We start from the raw sequence: 12,520 nt of genomic DNA, 5'->3' as shown, positions 1-12,520 counted from the left end.
TTATGCGAAGAAAGAAAAATGATCGCCCAAACAGCATCCGTATTCGAACCGAAATGGATACGGCGAACAAAATGGTTCGATTATGTAGTTCATACTGTCAACTAGGTCACAATCGTACTAATTGTCCTAGTGTTGGAACGAGCACAACAAGATAAATTTACATGTGCCTCTATTGCAATATATAAAAAACATAATTTATTTCATATGATAACTTTGTGAGGGAATACCATCACAAGCAAATACAACACATCCAACACAAAATCAACATATAAACAACAACACAAACAACACAAATAATTAAAATACCATTACTATAACTAAGTGATTACAACCATCAAAACAATTTTGAACATATTATGCATCATCCTGTGAACGTCTCTGTCAGTCTTAATATCTGCCCATTCATGCACTTCTCCATTTTGGTTGAATGTGGACACAATGCATTGAATCCTTCTAATCCTTTCACCATCTGCAATTTCTCCATCTAACGAACGGTTCAACTTCCGATTAAGACGTTCAAACAAATTGATATTCCAAAGTTGAATCTTAGGTGCGAGGGTTGAAAAAATTAAATGGACATTTCTCTTGTGAATGTATTCAGACGTGGTTAAAAAACAAAAAAATGAAGGAGGTTGAAGTAGAATGAAAGAAAATGGAATTGGAGGGTAAGAACTTGTGTGAAAAAATATAGGAGATGCGTAGTGTATTTATATATGAACCATAAAATGTATGCGCTAGAGGGTTAGACGTTATACACACAACCACATGCATGCGCCAGATGCATGGGCGCATGTGCTAAATTACACATGCATGCGCCAACAATCATGACGGCCCTATGCAATGCCTTTGGAAACATACGTCAATGGAGTAGGCGCCTCATTTTGAAATGTAAATAGATGCGCCAGCAGTTTATCTGACGCATCTATTTGAAAATGTGATTATTTTGATTTTTTTTTGAAAAAATAGTTATTTAGAGATTTAATTTAAAATACATGATTATTTAAAAAAAAAATGAAATTGTTACATTAAAAGTTTATCTTTAACCCAAGGGATCGGTCAAGTGGCATGTTGTTTGAAATAGTTATTCATACTATATGGAAAATTGCAAAAGAATTAATAAAATCGAGTATGAGTGTAATTTTTTATTTGTTTACGCATTTAATTTTTTTATATAGCATTATAACAACGAATATTATTGTTAATTGTTTATTTATGTAAATCAATAACAGGACAATGCTACATATATCCATTAAAAATTGACATCTTATGTGAGATGCTTTTGCTAAAGTAGTGGGGATTAAAAAAATGTTGAGCATATGTTATATATATATATATATATATATATATATATATATATATATATATATATATATATATATATATATATATATATATATATATATATATATATATATATATATATATATATATATATATATATATATATATATATATATATATATATATATATATATATATATATATATATATATATATTCACTTATTAATAAAACGTTTGACGTATATTTTCAATTATACATCATAGGTTTTTTTTCATTAATTTTTAATGTATGTTTTCAATTTTTTAAAATTTATTTTTAGGATAATGCTAATTTGTATCCTAGGAACATAAGATAAAAAATTTATTTATAAAAAATTTGTATTGAAAATTAAATTTTATATTTTTATTAAAAATAATATATAATTTTCAAAATAATATTTTTTCATTTAATTCTAAACCTGTGTATCTAGAACACAAATTAATATTACCTTTATTTTTAAATATACCGTATTATTATTACTACTATTATTATTATCATCATACTAGAATCGATTTTTCTATCATTGTTTTCTCCAATATTTTTATATTCAACTTTTAAAATTTAATTTGAGAAGACAACTTTTATAACTTATTGGTAATCAAATATATATATATATATATATATATATATATATATATATATATATATATATATATATATATATATATATATATATATATATATATATATATATATATATATATATATATATTATCACTTCAATCTTTATAGATATAATTATTTTACTCCGTTTATATTACCATTTTTGTTCACACAAATGTCAATCTATTTGACACATGCACACCAATCAATAAGATGACTTTACTGTTAAAGACGAGAAATTCTTGTATGGACAGAAAGTTTTGGCACAACATGACACACACATACTAGAAAAATATAGAGAATAAAAGTAGTTAATAGTATTTTCATAATATTTTGATGATTCGTAATATTTTGTGTGTACGAGATCGTGACCAACTAAGTATTTTTTGTCAAAGACTTTTATAGCTTATTTGTAACTTCCACCATTTTATGGAACTCAGCTGATTTTGTTTATATTGTATATAAACTTTCATTTTATCTTTCTTCTTATTACTAACGTATTTGTGTTAGTTCACAAGATCTTTATGTAAGCGGGATAAAATCCAAGTTCCTTTTGATCTAAATTGAGAGGAAGACTCATCGAAATTTTGGAAAAGTAAAACAAGCAAAGACATATGTGAATATGGATATACTATGCTAGATAAGAGTCATTTGCATAAATATACTATATCACAACATGCACAAAGTTACTTATATAAATTACTAAACATAATTTAAAGCAAATGAGATAATATCAACCAACCATATCAAACAAACAAAATTCATTCAAAAATCATCTCAACATAGAGAACAAAAAGCACATTGACATGACACAACCAGTTCCATTGAGCAAGCAATCTAAACACATAATAAGAACATGACCTTCAAAAAGACTAAAGAGATTCTTAACTAATCACCCTTCTTCCTGAAGGTGTTAGTCTTGCTTTGCCACCTGTTGGCTGGCACAAAACTGTTTGACAGTTCTCACAAACAACAACAGTTTGAGAGTGGCTAAACATGGTAGTTCTGCATGATGATTGATTCAACTAATCAATGGTTTTATAATTATAACTTTACGTGAAAAAGAACAAATTTAAAACATTTAGGGTTTGTAATATCTCTATCATGAAAAAATATGAGAATTAAACAGGAACTTACATGTTGAAGCAACCTTTGCATTTGACGTCCTAAAAAAAATACAAAAAAAACAAATATTACAAACGGAATAAAAAGTGTGAAAACAAACCAGAAGAGAATCAGTAATGAACATGATTACCATGAAGAATGAATTAGGAGATTGAACGAGCCGTTTGAGTTTGTGCTTCCTCTTCTCGAGTTCCACAGGTGGATTCAACAGATCAATATCGTTTTGGAGAACCTGAAAACAATGAAATCGATTATAACAATCAAAATTGAAGCGAGTGTTTATTTAGATCAAGAGTCGAAGGAGAGAAGGGATAACCATGTTGAGGTTGAAGAATGAGACAGATTGCGAACCCTAAAAAATGAGATAGGGAGGGGGTGCGAATGTGAAAAAAAGCCAAAGACAGAAAGCTTTAGATGAAAGGTCAATATAAAACGTCAGTTTCGTGCATAAAGAAGATTGAATATGATATAACTATTTATTTAATATTCTAATAAACACCTTATTTGGTTTCCCTTGGATCATGCATGGCAATAGGACGGCTTTAATTCACGATCCGCGTGATTTCTAAACACGAAATAAAATCCAAACTATTTATAAAAGAAACCGTCCGGACATCCTAACCCTGATATCATCTATGTAGTGAAATTAGTGTTTTTAGTTAAATTATTTTTTTAACATTAAATTATATTATAGATAATTAAAGAAAACAATCTAACAATTTTCATATATATATATATTCAATTGTATTAGTATATTTGTAAAGGAGATCCATTAAGGGGTGTAAAATGTCTCCCTCACCAACCTTCTAACCACCAATTTATTGGAGTTGACGCCCATTATCTTGTTATGTCGCCCATTCTCAGAATGACTCGCCCAATTTGTAGGAACGTGGCGAGTGACATGTCCTAGTCCATAACAATGAGAAGGAGTCAAAAGGGATGAATGATACATTCCCATAAATTAAAGGGGAATTACATGCTCCTAGAAGTGATTGCTACTTCCTAGAAGTCTCATATATAAGTCCAGAGACTTTTAAATACCTCAATCCTAAAGTTGAGAAGTGATTTAATTCATAACACAAAAATATCACATACATAGCTTCTCACCTTTAACACGTGAGTAAATTCTAACACCACAACAAACCCTAGAAACCTTGAACAATCCTTATTTACTAGGGGTTTCCACGTAGGCATGGCAAGAGAATCCGTCCCCGATCGGACCCAACCACCTCTGCCCCGAATCTAATGGGAAAAACTGATTTAACTAGGGGCAAGGGCAGGGAAAATCCAATTTTTAATTATGGGTGCGCGAAGGAGAGGAGGACGCTAGTACCCATCCCACCCCCACCCGCCCCGACCTATTAAATTTATTTTGGTATATTTATTTTTAATAATTTTACTATACATTTACTTTTCTTAATCTTAAGATAACAAATTAATTAGAATTATTATTCATTTTTTTAGAAAATATAGATTAAATAAAAATGATCAAGTATTATCATTATTATTAGAATGACCAAATATTTAATTTAATTATTGATTTTTGTTGCTATGCAAAAAAAATATGCATTTTAAAAAAATTATAACTTTTGCAAGTTGGTGTGGGGCGGGGCGAGGGTGGGTGGTCATTTGTTATCCCCAGTAGAAGGAGAGGGTGGGGGACAAGGATGATATAAGGAGGCGGGGATGGGGCTGATAATGCTTAAACCCACCCCACCATGCCTCGTTTGTATGCTTATTGTCATGTATTCTACTTTTAGTAAGTACAATTGGCGCCCATCATAGGGTCCAAGTAAAACTGACTTGGGCCACCATTACATTATTCAGCTAAATTGTTGTCTTCATGTTCAGCCCCTCCATCCATCATGACGAACAAGAAGGCGACAACTCCGACTAACAATGAGTCTAATGGCGAGGAGAGCGATATGACAGAGATGTGCACTGCCATGGACGACTTACGTCATCATAACCTAACTTTGGAGGATAACGTCCTCTATATCCATCAGTAAGAGCATGAGTTGACCCTACAGAAAAGGTTAAAATACTAGACCTTCGGCCTCTCAGATGCAATATGGAAGACACTAGTTCCAGAGAATTTCAAGTCGCCTTAGTTTGCTAAGTTTGATAGGCGCATCGAACTGTATGAGCACGTCGCCTCAATCAACATGCAGATGGAAATCATTGGAGCTTCTGCCTCCTTGAAATGCAAGATCCTCTTTGGAACCTTCATAGATGAGGTCCTAATGTGTCACATGGCCCTGCCTCGGCTCTCCGTCACTAGCTATCAGGACTTGGTGAATAAATTAGTTCACTAGTTTGTAGCAAGCAGACATAGAAAGATGGCCACCACTAGCTTTTTTAATATTCATCAAGGCCTCTTTGAATCTATGAGGAACCCAAAACGATTAAAGTTGTCCATCCTAATCAGGAAATGTTTGTATGAGCATTTCAAAATGGGCTAAGGGCGGGAAATTTTAATGAATCCCTCACCCATAGACCCACAACTTCCTTGGCTGAGGTGGTGACACGTGCATAATGTTATATAAAGGACGGGGAAAACAATGCCAAGAAAAGACCAAAGATGTCTAATGGCAGTTAGTGATCATATAATTTTTACAAACATTCTCATGTATTTTGAGTTGTTATTAGTCAAAAAAGTCTTAAACTTAGAGGAAAATCGAGCATTATTTGAGAAATCGAACAAAAGTTACAAAGTTATGAAAGCTAAGAAAATTGTGAAAATTTTGGTTGTTTTGCTACTAGAAAAATCATGACACGATTTTATCAAATCGTGACACGACTTTTCAAAATTCAAAAATAGTGACGTAACCCAAAAGTATCATGGCACGATCCAAGTGAGTTTTGAAAATTGTAACGCAGTATAAAAATATCGTGACACGATTTTAGATGTGTTCAGACGTTTTTTAAAGGGAACATTTTAGATTTTGTAAGCAGTGGACTTTTTTGGAGATTAATTCTAACAACAAGGAGTGCACTGAGCTTAGGAATGAAGATGTATTATTAGTAGCTAATTATTTAGATCGGATCTTTGATGATAAATTTGATTTAACTTGCTGAACCATGTAATTGAATTTTTTGACATTTTTTTTGATATAAAATTCTAGTTTTTATTCAGTTAATTTTAATCTTAATGCCTTTTGTGTGTTGACAAACATATAAAATTATCTTAGGTTGAAAGTGGCTATTGACCCTAAATCTTGATACCAGAATCTGATTAACTGTTTAAACTCACTAATTTATTTAGGAATAAATAATTATAAGTTTGTGATTTAGAAATTAACGAGTTTTGTTTCTTGTTTTGATTTCGAATTGGCATAAGAAATTAGGGAATTGTATTTAAAATAGTGAGTTACATACCAAAAATTTGGTGTAGCGATCGTGCTAATTTATCATTACTCTAGAAAATCATCTTAAGAAAATAGACAAGGTTACCAACGGTGATAGTAAATGGATTCAAAATAAGACCTAATCTCTTTTATTCTCTAATAATCTTCAACTATTTTTATTTTTATTCTGTTTTATATTTAACCAATTCTCAAGAAAAATTCTCAATTTAACAATTTTAGTACTATTGTGATGTTGAAATAGAGCAATCTCTATGAAAAACAAACTTTGATTTTATTATTTGGCGACATTTTTAGTACACTTCTTAAAATAATTATTTAGCATCGTTGTTGGAGATTATTGAATTATATAAACAAGGCAAATTTTATGCTTCGATTGTTATTTTAAATTTTAATTTATTTTTAATCTTGTTTGTTTAGTTTCTATTTGTATTTTTGTTTTTATTGTTTGTTTTTTTTGTTTTTTTCTCATGAGCCTTGAGAACTTTGCAACTCCTCTTTGCCCATCGTTGCAAGATCCTTCGACTCCTCAATCACCACAACTATGTTATCGAATCTTGGTGTTAAAGAGCGCAAGATCTTATCAACAACACACTGCTCCGTAATGGTTTCTTCACACGCCTTCACTTGATTCACCAACCGAGTGATTCTCGTCGGAAAATCGTTGATTGTCTCCTTTTTCTCCATTTGAATCAATTCAAGCTGTCGTCTGTGAGTTTGTAATCTCACCACATTCGCTTTGTCAGCCCCTGCATAAGCTTTATCTAATATCTTCCAAGCTTGCTTCGACGAGTAACAATCACCAACCTTTTCAAAATTGTCACCATTAACACATTGGTGAATAAAGAACAACACTTTGTAATTCGTCTTCTTCTCTTCTTTATGTGTTGCTTGTTGCGCTTCAGTAGCACTCTGAACAAGAGGAGTAACACCATTCTTGATCACCTCAAGAACATCTTGGTAGCCAAACAACACCTTCATTTGCTTGCACCACTTAGCATAGTTCTTTGCATCAAGAATGAGTAAATTTGCAGGCACTCTTTCATTAGAAACTGAATTCATATTGCACACATGGTATTTGTGGATTTGAACCAGGCTCTTGATGCCAAATATTAGAACAAGCAACCACAAAGTTGGTGAAACTTGGAATGAGTAAATTTGGTGTGTGGGGAGTGAAAAAAGAGAATATATATATATATATATATATATATATATATATATATATATATATATATATATATATATATATATATATATATATATATATATATATATGTGAGAGAGAGAGAGAGAGAGAGAGAGAGAGAGAGAGAGAGAGAGAGAGAGAGAGAGAGAGAGAGAGAGAGAGAGAGAGAGAGAGAGAGAGAGAGAGAGAGAGAGAGAGAGAGAGAGAGAGAGAGAGAGAAGAGAGAGAGAGTAATTTTATTAACTAGGGTGAAAGTGCACCTTACAAACTTATATATAAATTACTAAATGATTGGAATGTAAATTGATCAAGTTCAATAGCAGAAAACACAAAAACTCGGGGTTATAATCGGTTACATCTGACACTAAAATTAAAACAAATTAATTCAACTTCAATGGTAACCGATTACACCATTTCTGATAACTGGTTATCCCTACGAAAACCTTAATTTTCTGCTACTGAAATGCATGTCAACTCCAACTATAACCAACTACACACCCGTGGTAACCGATTACGGCTCATGAAATACTTCATAAACTTCAACAATTTAGAAGAAAATGACATTGGGGGAATAATGACATTCATATTCATTTAATATGAACTGGTTTTCTATGGGAGCGTATCCATTCAAGTTCTCATAGAAGTGCATGATAACTCTGAACAACTGAGGTGTTTATCCAAGTCACATAGGAATCCCCCTTTATATTCCTCTAATCTAATAAGTAGATCCTCATCGATCATGTATTGATTATAGTTTTGTTCGTTAGATCTTAGCCTTGTCACACTATTTCTATATGATGATGATTTACAATTTGGTCTAGATCATGTTATTGTCTTTCTCCCCTCAATGGCTTAAGTTACCTATTACTTTTGAGGACCATCGTCAATGATGAGCTATGACTTAACACACTTATACACTACCATAGATTCTAACATTACATTTTTCTTCTCGTAGACTCAAGTTATTCCTTACCTTGGAAATTCTAAGTCACGAAGATGTCAAAATTTAACATAATTTATCAAATTTACATTCAACTCATCACATAATTTATAGATGGAATTCCATAGACACATCTTTTATCACAATTTAATTTATTACATGATAATATGGACAGACACACAAAATCACAACACATTTATTTTCACGGTCACAATTTCAGGAACCAATGCCACATAGTATTCACAATATAAAGTTACACAATCATAGTTAGAATCATTAACGATTTTAATAAAGGACTTACAACACATAGGCGGTTCACATGTAATTCCACTTACATATATGATAATATAAAGTCATGACATCAATTCAATTTGAAAAATACTCATCAATTCATCCACGTGCTTTGCATTTTTTGAAAATCCAAAAATATTTTTATTAGTGTTGAAGATACATCTCTGGATGCACCTAAAATTACATCAATCATCGTAATTCAACCATACGCCTTATTTTTATCAAAATTTGATCTGGAGATGAATATCCGTAAAAAAAATTATGGTGAATCTAGAAATACCTCTCTATAAAACCCTCTGAAAACATGTTAAGCTATTGGAAGCGTGTTTATTTCACATCACATAAAATATTTTGAAGAAGGATCTCCCAAAAACCCCTTGAATACATTCTAGGCATAACAACATTGTCCTAACTTTGACATTTTTTTAGATCAACTTATATTTTAGATCATTTATGCCAACATTTATCATAAAACCATTTAAGAGTGTCATAATTTGATTCAAGCATACTATACATACATTAAAAAACCTCATATATTAATTCAACAAATTCAAAATGTACCGACCATACATAATTTATTTCGAAAATTAGGGGTGATCATTGGCTCGGGCAAACCCAAATATCTGAATCAAATTGGAATCTAAATCAAACCAAGATGTTTGGTTTGAACAATTTTTTAGTTCGGACAAAAACCAAACAAAATCAATGAAACTCGATTTTAATTGGTTCAGACAATGGGTTTCTAAAATTCTACCTGTAACTTTGTCTATCTGAACTAACCATAATTAATTTGATTAATTTATATCATCATTATTATGGAAACTAGTATAAGGTATTCAACTTCAAGAAGAAAAAATGAAGCGTCATTTGTGACGTTTAAAATCTACATGGAGACACGAAAAAATTAAGGATTTTATATTATTATAAAAAATTTATGTATATTAGATATTTTTAAAAAATATTTTTGCACATGTATCCGATCAATTCAACCCAAGCCAACATATTGTTTCTCGATTTGGTTCGGTTTGGATTTTATTGCAAAAATATGCAAATCCAATTCAAACTAAATCATATATTTTTGATTGATTTGGGTATCGGATTCTCTCAAAACCAAACTAGCCCGACACGAGAACACCCCTGTCAAAAATACAAAATATAATACAAACAAATATAAACTATTTGGTATGTCTAACACCCCAGTTTCTACTCTATCACATGTACTACAAGGTATTATGTGTCTCGCCAATAATGACTTGTATGAGGACCAACTAGGGACTCATTTCCTCAAAAAGTTCAACCTCTATGTCTGATCTCTCCATATCCATAATACACTGACAAACTGGCAACACGTCATGGGCGTGGTCATCCCTAGCCTACTCACCCTCAAGTATCTCCGAATGAAATGGCTTAGGTGGTCATCCATAAACGTTTGGTGTCGTGTTAAGATGTAACACCTTATAGAATAATGTGATGTAGTTGTCTTCATAAGCCTATTGTACAAGAGCTAGCACCTTGCAATAGTCTTCTGGTAGCAGATGACTATCGAGATCCTCAAGTATGACATCAATATCTCTGCGGCGAATGGTGGGAGGAGAATACTTTGAATGATGTCTCAGAATAACCTGCAAATCCCCAAACTAGTGCAACACTCGCTCGGGTAGATGCACATGCATCAGACCTAATCCACAAGCCAATCATCTTGAGTATAACGAAATGACATCCAAATGACACATCTGGCGGTGATCTCCGCATGGCCAGAAGGCAATGTCATTTGCTACAGTATGGTCAAAATGCACACGAAAGGGATCGATCGCCTGATTCTCTCTGTACGGGGAAAGGGCGCAAACACGTGGCTAATCCTCAGTGTAGTCCTTCTCAGATTGACAGCCAAAAATGCGAGGAAAATGAGAGATGAACCGCCCCTAAAATGATTCAGATAAAATATTAATAACAAGTGTGACAAAAGAGTTATGAAAATATTAGTAACAATAAATTACCGTAACTAGCGTGCAACTTCCTGTCAACTACTTTGTCTTCTAAAGACATGATTTGCATAGCTTTGAGTATAGTTAGACCAAACAGGCGCCCCTTGTTGTACTTGTGAATTTTTGTTAAGTCGATGAAGTATTTAAGGTAGACTGTTAATACCTTAGGATTGGCATTAATTTTGTAAAACAAATAATGTAATCATCTCTGTTGTTTTAATATGTTGGGTTGAAGAAGTTCAACATCTGGACCAACATGTCATGTACGATGTCACGACATCATGCCTGTGACATCGTACATGTGTAGAAAACTGAATTAATTAATTCAGTATATATTCTGGGATTAGTGAGGATATTTAGTGAATATCCTAACTTCCATGTGGAGGTCTTAAAGACTCAATCAGAATATATATATGCTCCAAATATGGAGATATATATGGAGAGATTTTAGGATTGAAGACCTTGTTTGTAGCAGAAATTTTCTGCTGACTTTGTAACAGCAAAGAAGAAGTTTGTTGCGATTTCTGAAGGCCCAAATCCAGTTGGGTGATTAGGTTATAAATAGCAAATTGTAACCTAGTTTTTGTAAGCCTCTTAGAATGAAAAATTAGGGGTGTGTGTGAGGTAAACCTCCCAACTTGTGGGAAGGTTACCATGTGTTTCTCAGTGTTCAAAGCTGAGAGTATTTGTAACTCAAAGCCTGTAGGTAAGAGTTGTTTGTTCTTGAATGAAGCTGTGAAGCAAGTTCAAGTTGTTTAACATTACATTGTATTTGTAGTGATAGGAATGGAAACTGGAGGTTTCTATCTAGGAGCTCCTAGGTATAGATTGCATTGGGTAGGGATTAAGTGAAGAGTTGTAAACGGGGGAGTTTAGATCTGAATTAATACTGCTGATAGTGAATCTTCTTCCTGGCTTGGTATGCCCCCAGAGTAGGTGATGTTGCATCGAACTGGGTTAACAATTTCCTGTGTTTGTTTACCTTCTGCATGTTATAATCCTGTCTGCCATAACTCAGGTTGTAATTCAGTCTGCTTATCAAGTTAATAACAGACCTGATACATAGCCTTCTGTTTGAATGTCAATCAAAATGTCTTGACATTCATCATTAACAACACATACTGAATAATAGGCATGTTGATCTCAGTTCAGTATTTAGTTAAGTCTGGTCTTCAAGAGGATAACAAACCTGGCCAAAGGATCATAGTGAAACTGTCAAACTGGATGTCTTGACAGTTGTTCGTGTAGGCTGATACTGAAGTAGAGACTGGTTAGTCTTTCACAGTATAGCAAAGTTAGCACAGTCTGTTTTTCAGGAACATAACAGAATCAGCATGAGGTATATGTTCTGGATGTCAAACTGAATGTTGTGACATTCACACCTGACAATTTGTGCCAAATGGTAGGACAATTAGTTTTTCTGTTTCAGCATTTTTCTCAGGCTATTGTCTAAGAATCCAACAACTGAGCTAAAATTCAGGAAAATAACAACTAACCTACAATTAACGAATCTAACAAATAGCCTATTTGTTAGCTCCCTAATATGTGGAAATTAGGTTAACTGCTTGACCTTTAGTTTAGGAAACACGAGTACTAGGCCAGAAAACTGGAATACAGTAACAGGTGATGTTCAAATCAATATTGATGTTTCATGCTGATAACTATGCAAACACAACAGAAGTAAGTGTGGTGCTTGACCTCTG

The 12,520-nt window shown here is 32.6% G+C and overlaps 1 pseudogene; it reads right to left on the bottom strand.

The window, feature by feature from the left end:
* Positions 1-2,813: 2,813 nt before the first annotated feature.
* On the bottom strand, positions 2,814-3,494 carry LOC127091851 (40S ribosomal protein S27-2-like; annotated as a pseudogene).
* Positions 3,495-12,520: the final 9,026 nt, after the last annotated feature.

This window comes from Lathyrus oleraceus, chromosome 6 (genome assembly GCF_024323335.1).
Source record: "Lathyrus oleraceus cultivar Zhongwan6 chromosome 6, CAAS_Psat_ZW6_1.0, whole genome shotgun sequence".
NCBI lineage: Eukaryota > Viridiplantae > Streptophyta > Magnoliopsida > Fabales > Fabaceae > Lathyrus > Lathyrus oleraceus.
The sequence above is the reverse complement of the archived record's forward strand: the minus strand, read 5'-3'. Positions and strand labels throughout refer to the sequence as shown.